Source organism: Lepidochelys olivacea, assembly GCF_965140295.1.
Source record: "Lepidochelys olivacea isolate rLepOli2 genome assembly, chromosome: 2".
Classification (NCBI taxonomy): domain Eukaryota; kingdom Metazoa; phylum Chordata; order Testudines; family Cheloniidae; genus Lepidochelys; species Lepidochelys olivacea.
This window is the reverse complement of record NC_140412.1, coordinates 119822133-119829110: the sequence shown is the minus strand read 5'-3', so window position 1 is coordinate 119829110 and position 6978 is coordinate 119822133. Positions and strand designations below refer to the sequence as shown.

Sequence of the window (6978 nt, the reverse complement as noted above, 5' to 3'; positions counted from 1 at the left end):
AGCACAACCAGACTAATATCTGGTTCTCCTGGGCTACTTCCTACTGCCGTCCATTGGCTCAGCTCAGTTGGCCACACGTCCTCCACAGCTTCTGGGTAGACGGCCAATGGTAGTTCCAGTACCTCCTCTCCGTCCGCAGTCCTCTTCGGGGGCAGGGTGTAGGTGACTCCGGGCCTAGTCTGGAGTTCTGCAGAGGGCTTGAGACATCTGCCTCCTTCCCTGGCTTGGCCCCAACTGAGCTGTGGAGAGCACTCCACACTCTACAGGATTAAGCCCTAAACATGGAATCATGGTAGCACAGGCTTGCGATGGAGTAGGAGAATAAAATAGTATGGCATGGCCAAGCAAATGTTGCAGACACAGGCCCTATTGCAAAAGCTTTCCTATTCAGGAAAGGTGTTCAAGCATATGCTTAAAGTGTTTACGTGTTTTCCTGAATCAAGGCAACATAGAAAACAAGACAGCAAAGCCTGGTAATGGATACAATATGAAGAAAATGGGCTCCATATGCTAAGAACATTATTCAATTTATCAGGAAACTGACAGCATGGGCAGCAAGACTTGAGCCAAAAAATACCAAAGCAAATTAAAGCTACAAGAATAAAATTACTTCCCTTGAAAAGTAACTTCCAATGAATGCTTAGATGCCTCCATGTGGTCATCTAGGCCAACCTCTACAAAAGATAGTTCAGGTGTCATGAGGATCATCAAGAAACAATCATGATCGAGATCCATTCCTTCTTGAAATTAGAGTGCTGGCTTTGGGTTCAAGGATATGGGTGACTATGCAGAACATCACATCTATGGGAATGTCAGGGTTAGGGTTAGTGCTAGAGCTATCATGGTAACTCAGTTCCAGGCAAGAAGCGGGCAGAAGAATAAGAAGAGTTCCTAAAGCCATTGAGATCACTTCTGTAACTGATGAAAAGGATTCTGGGATGTATTTAAGGGTGACAAGGACACCCAATTTCTTCTTTGCTCAGGATGTCAACACACCTAGGGCCATTTCGGAGAAGAAAAAGATCTTGAGATGTTCAGAACAACTCCAGAGCATCCACCATAAGTCATTCCAATCATCATTGCATTGGGAACACAGGTTTGGAAGACCTACAGTATATATTATCTGTCTAGTGCTATGAAGTCTCTGTAGATATGTAGGGTAGGTAACGGTAGCCAGGAGCTCCTGTGTAGCCTTGAGCAAATCACCCAGACATTGAGTTTCAGATTCCCCTCTTGCAAACTGCAGATGTAGTGAGGATGAGTAATGTTTATACAGTGCTCTGAAAATATAAAGATCTAAGTATTATTATATTGCGTGCATCTATTCAGTACCTGCTAGTCACTATCCCATATCAAGGCCCCAAACTTCTCTTCTTCCTCTTAACAAGTGTCTCATTACCCTTTCCCAACAGCTCAGATGGGAGGAATATGAATTTGGTTGTACATTAAAGATGCCCCAGTGTGGTTCTAGTTGAAAAACGGTGTTGTTAGATCCTTATCTGGATCCTGCTTTGTGCCAGTGCTCTGGCGCAGGGTTTAGTGAACACGGTCCTGCTGCTGTGACCCAGTTCAATATGAACTACACTATTTCCTGCGATGATACTCAAGCATGTGGACTTAGAATTCACTAGCATGCATGCAAGTAAAACTCAATCACCCAAACATTCACAGGAAGTGAATGCAAATGATATATCAACTGAAGTTAAACTTGATTTTTCAATTTGAGTGAATGCCTGTGGAAATATTTTTCCATATATTGCCAGTTCTTCTGTAAGCATATTCTTCATGGGGAAGAAGCCCAAGTCTAGGCCACCTGACTTAGTCATTCACCTTCCAGCTTGAAGCAGATGCTATGCATTATCAGCAGGAAGCAAAAGCAGCCTTTCCGGGAGAGTGGTGAATATTTCATGGAGCAGCTGGAAAGAAATGAAACTATTAATAGCGCACAAGAAAGCAGTTAACATGATAATGTGCTTTTAAAATGGCATGATGTAAAGAAAACATGGCATTCAGACACTACTGCGCAGAAAGGAGACAACATTCCCCCCATCAGATGCAAGATATCCATCCAGCTTCTTCTGCCATATCTTATTGTTTAAATAATGTGTCTGAGTGGAAGATTTCTCTCTCTCCCACACTGCTAATTAAAAACAGTGGTGGTGTTGCCAAGCATCTGTAAATGGCTTTGGGCAGATGCTTTATAATCCATTTGTAATTAAACCTGATCCCCCACTGCAACGGTCTTCAGCTTCACTAAATCAGAAATGTATTTTCTCAGCATCGTAGTTGGAAACACAAGCTCTATTCACCATCCATCCCACACTTTCACTCTGTGGTATATTGGGAACCACCTACATGTGCTCCAGTCTTTGGAATACATTTTCTTCCATTAAGCCGAAGCAGATTTCCTGCAACCCGCAAGTTTATAGCAGAGAGCTTTTGGACTGCAGGCATTCATACTTACTTTGCAGCAAGAGAGGTTTAAGATGGACATTAGGAAAAACTTCCTAACTGTCAGGGTGGTTAAGCACTGGAATAAATTGTCTAGGGAGATTGTGGAATCTCCATCATTGGAGTTTAAGAACAGGTTAGACAAACACCTGTTAGGAAAGGGCTAGTTATTTCTTAGGCCTGCCCTGGAGTGCAGGGGACTATTGAGGTCCTTTCCAGTCCTACACTTCTATGATTCTATACAAACCCATTATTTGATTCACTGCAGTTTTGCATCCACCTCTTCAGTTTGGTGTTTGAACCAACCTTGAAATTCAAAGTGAAACCCAGATGAAAATGCCCAGTTTCAAATGTTTGTAGTGCAACAGCAGCAAGTTCACAAACGTTAGCAAGGCTGGACTGTGTTTTGAGTCAGCAACAAAACTAGGCAAGTTTCATAATGACAATTTTGCATAACTCCACTTTAAGGGAACTTCTTTTAAAATAGATTTTGCAGACAGAGGGCTAAATTCAGCCCCAGTGCCACTCTACTGATGTCACTGGCTATACCAAGCCAGGAGTAGCCCACAAACCAATTCCTTAAAAGAGAAAAATAATTACTTTGGAAATCCATTCACTTGTAGTGTAGCCAGATTTCCAAAGTGAACAGGGGGATTTAATGAGGGGGGAGGGGTTTGGTGAAGGTCAGGGAACTGCATACAAGGGTTTGGCAAATGGAGATGGGAGGAAGAGAAAAGGGTGCTCTATTTTCTCTATGATTTTTCTACTCCCCCTCCCTACACACACACACACACACACTGCTGCTTTCGTTGTTTTGCTTCCTCTTTCCTCAAGGTTCAGGCTTCTTTCCCTTCCCTCTCCCTTCTATTTCCTTCACCCTTTCTCTGCCAGTTATTCATTATCTCTGTCTTGTGTCTCCCCACTTGCTCTCTTTTTTCCCCCCTTTCCCAGTGCCTGCCACAATCCAGTGACCAACTCTCATGCAGGGGAGGAAGGTGAAAGCATGGACATCAGCCCTGGCTGGGTCAGTTGCTACCTTCAATATGGTGGCTATGCTGCTGAACTGCCAGAAGGCTCACTACTTTCAGTCCCCAACCCAAATTCTCCCATAAGGTGTAATTGCTCTGCACCCCATCTCTGGTACAACTTGGCCCCAAACCCAGAGAGATTCAGCTGCAGGAGCTCCATCCTCACGTAAAGGGGATCTTCTAGTGGCATAGATGCTCTTATATCATCCCCTCCCTGCTGCCAGTGTAGCAGGGGAAAAGGGAGGTGGCTAGAGGAAATGGGGCATGGCCCCACTGCTCTTTGGCTGTGTTTTTTGGTTCCTTAGGGCAATTAGCAGCTGTCACAAGTGAGAGCAGTCAGAAATCTTACTCAGTTCTGGTGACCTGGCCTGGCCCACAGCATCAGCAGATAAGGGGAGTGCAAAGGTGAACTTTGCACCACCTTTGTATCTCCATTACACATTATGTGCAGTCATTTGACTCTTCCCGTAGGGGAGGACTAGCTCAAAGACAAGCTTCCTGGAGGGAAAGGTGGCAACCTATAACAGACTTGATGGGGGCTGGTCCTTGACGTACATATGTGCTTGGTTTGCCTGATGTCAGTTTCACCAGCTCAGCGAACAAGAGGCTATCTTAGGTGGCCACGGCCTCAAGGGTTTACAAATTTGGGGACAAGGCACTGGTTTTTTTTGTAAAACTGCCAGAGGCAGGCCCTGAAAAAGGAGACATTCCTGATTTTCAGGGACCCATCATCACTCAATACACTTGCTTCAAATCTTCCTTGTAGATCAAAGCAAAACATTTTGCTTTTATTCATGTTTTATGTGTTTAAAAATAGCCATTTAGCAACATGCTGTGGTGTCAGCGGTTAACATCCTGTCTTGTGACCCAATATGAGTAAGCCAGGCAAGGTCCAGTGGTCTGTGACTAGCAATTATTGCTATGAGAGCTTTGACTAGTCCTAGGCCCCCTGGTGCAAAGTATCTAATAGGTCAGAGAAAACCTCCCCTCCCACATCTGAAACTGCCCACTGCTGCAGTATTGCACCACTTAGCCTTATACTCACACCAGAAGATTTCTGTTGTTGTAGGCACATATTCAGATTAAAGCAAACAAGGCTTTAATTAAGCTGGATTTAAACACTCATCATTCCTGAGATTTCCTCGCTATGAATCATTAGTTTATTTTAGTACCTCAGCTCCAAGCTGTGCCTGCAGCATTGTTGCTCTGCGGCTGTGGGGCTAAAGCTACCGGCTGTGAAGTGATCTGTGTGAACAATCACCCGTCTGCCAAAAAATTAGAGACAAATTTCGTTACACTCTGAATACCTCCGCTCCCTCCCCATTGCACTGGGTTTTACAGACAAGTGCATTGTATTACCATTAGAAGAGCTTGAATCCCAGCTCATGGGCACTGGGTGAGAAAGGAAGTGTATCAAGTAATAACCGAGCAGAAAAAAAGCACATATGTAAGCAAGAGCTCTTTATACAATACAATCTAATTATAGGACTACTGGGGCCCTTTACTTGTGGGGATACAATATGGCCCAATTTGCGGTAGGGGCCAACCCCTTATTCACCATGATACCCTTCAAGAGCAGCATTTTAGGGGGGAAAAAGAAAGAGCTAGTCAAAGCTGCCTAAGGCTCTGCATGGCTGACAAGAGGGAAGAAAAGGGGGGGACAATTGTCCCATGTCTTGAACTCAGGACCCCCCAAAAACATCTGTAATGTCTGTGTAAATAAAGTGAAATGGGAAGCGGTGGGGGCCCAGCGTGAATACGATGCACCGAGGTCCCAAATTTCTCTTAACAGGCCTGGCTATAGGTAGCACGGGAACACTGGGGATAAAGTGCACTTGCTGTGACAAATAAAGGAGAGCACACAGGGTCAAATGCAAAGAGGTGCGATGATGCAGGGGCTGTCAGTGCAAGGAGCAAAACCCTGCAAATGCACCAGCAAACTCATTAAGTGAGGGGGGAGCCAGCTCCCTTCCCCCACCCCCCATCCATGCTTACAGAGCCTAAGTAAACATGTACCTTTTACGTCCCTCCTGTCGCAACAGCCTGTTGCAACCAGGTCCAGTTAAGGGGGGGAAATCACAGGCTTTAGGGATTTTTCAGCTGGCTGTAGCCCCCTGTTCCAGAGGCCACACCCTCTTCTGCTGTGCTGTACTGCACAGCTCGCTCACAGAAGGTGTGCGGCCCTGCCCTGCACCCCAAAACATAGCAACAAAGGGATTTTTGTATCACATACACATCTGTAGCCCCAAATCAGGACAAATGACATACATATTACTTATAGTGACCCAACCCTATTTCTCACCTAGGAATCATTGTCGGGCTCATAATGTAGAAAGCATAGAAACCAATGTGATCTATCGACATCTGTATCATGAGTCTGTTCTCGCAGAGCACTTTTTGTCCTCAACCTGCCTCAGGCTGAAAAAATTTTCAGATAATAGTCCTACCATTTTTTCATGTAAATATTTTCCCCCAGCTTAAAAATACTTAACCTAGTACTGACTAAACAAAATGCACAATACCAGTGCTGAGGACAGATTAATTTACACAAATTAAAAACTGAAAAGCCAACTCTGCATTGAACACATGCCTGATTCTGTTCTCATTTACACCACTGACTGCACATTCTCATGGGAAAGAAGAATCAGGCCCCATAACGGTTTTCGATTTTATTATTCTTATATGACAGTAGCACCTAGAGACCCACATCATGCCCCATTGTGTTGGTACTGTACAAATATGTAGTAGCCAGTATCAAGGCAATGAACGAAGTTCGACAAACTGATTTCACTTACGCATTCAGCTGTCTTTAAGCCAAATCCCATTTTACAAGGAAAATACTTCAGCATTAAACAAAATCACTCGGCTGGTTCCCCACCTCAAAATGGTCCATCTAATCTTTCATGGCCTCTACAAGGAGCATTCATTTTACTGTGAAGAACACAAGATTCAAGGAGTTCAGTGCTGAGTGATCTGGAGATTTTCTTTGCGTTATCTTAGTGTGGGGACTTTATGGTTCCAAGAAATGTTACCATCCTTGTTTTTAAAAAAGGAACAGAAGCCTCAGGTGCAATCAAATGAAAGATGTAAAGAAGATGACATGTTCTTTATAGTTATTGAGCTTTTTCTTTATCTTCTTCTCTGTTTGCTTGGGATTCTCCTTGAATACTGTCAGCCATTATTCTTGGCTGCAATCTACATACCCATATCTCCCACTTGACTAGTCACTGCCGGTAAACCTTACAAGACTATGTCTAGTATATTCTGAAGGCTTGCCAAGGAATTAAACAGCTTCTGACTCTCTATTATTTGCTCTCCAAACTCTTACAGCAGGGATGGCTGCATTTTTCTAGGCCAGGGAAAGGATGCCAGTGTGATGATATCATTACCCTGAATAGTCAGCCCCTTCTTTTCCGGTTTCTCTTTTCCCAACAAACTCATGAATCACTCCAGCTTAATCACATAACTCTTGTTCCAGAAATATTTGGAAGTAGGTGGG

The 6978-nt window shown here is 44.0% G+C and overlaps 1 long non-coding RNA gene across 1 annotated transcript; it reads right to left on the bottom strand.

Annotated features, from left to right (window-relative positions):
• Positions 1-652: 652 nt before the first annotated feature.
• LOC311516830 lies at positions 653-4746 on the bottom strand. Its single transcript, XR_014710507.1, has 3 exons — positions 4652-4746; positions 1831-1916; positions 653-1280 (listed from the first exon to the last, which is right to left on the bottom strand). It is a non-coding gene; the product is annotated as an uncharacterized lncRNA (long non-coding RNA).
• Between the last annotated feature and the right edge of the window lie 2232 nt (positions 4747-6978).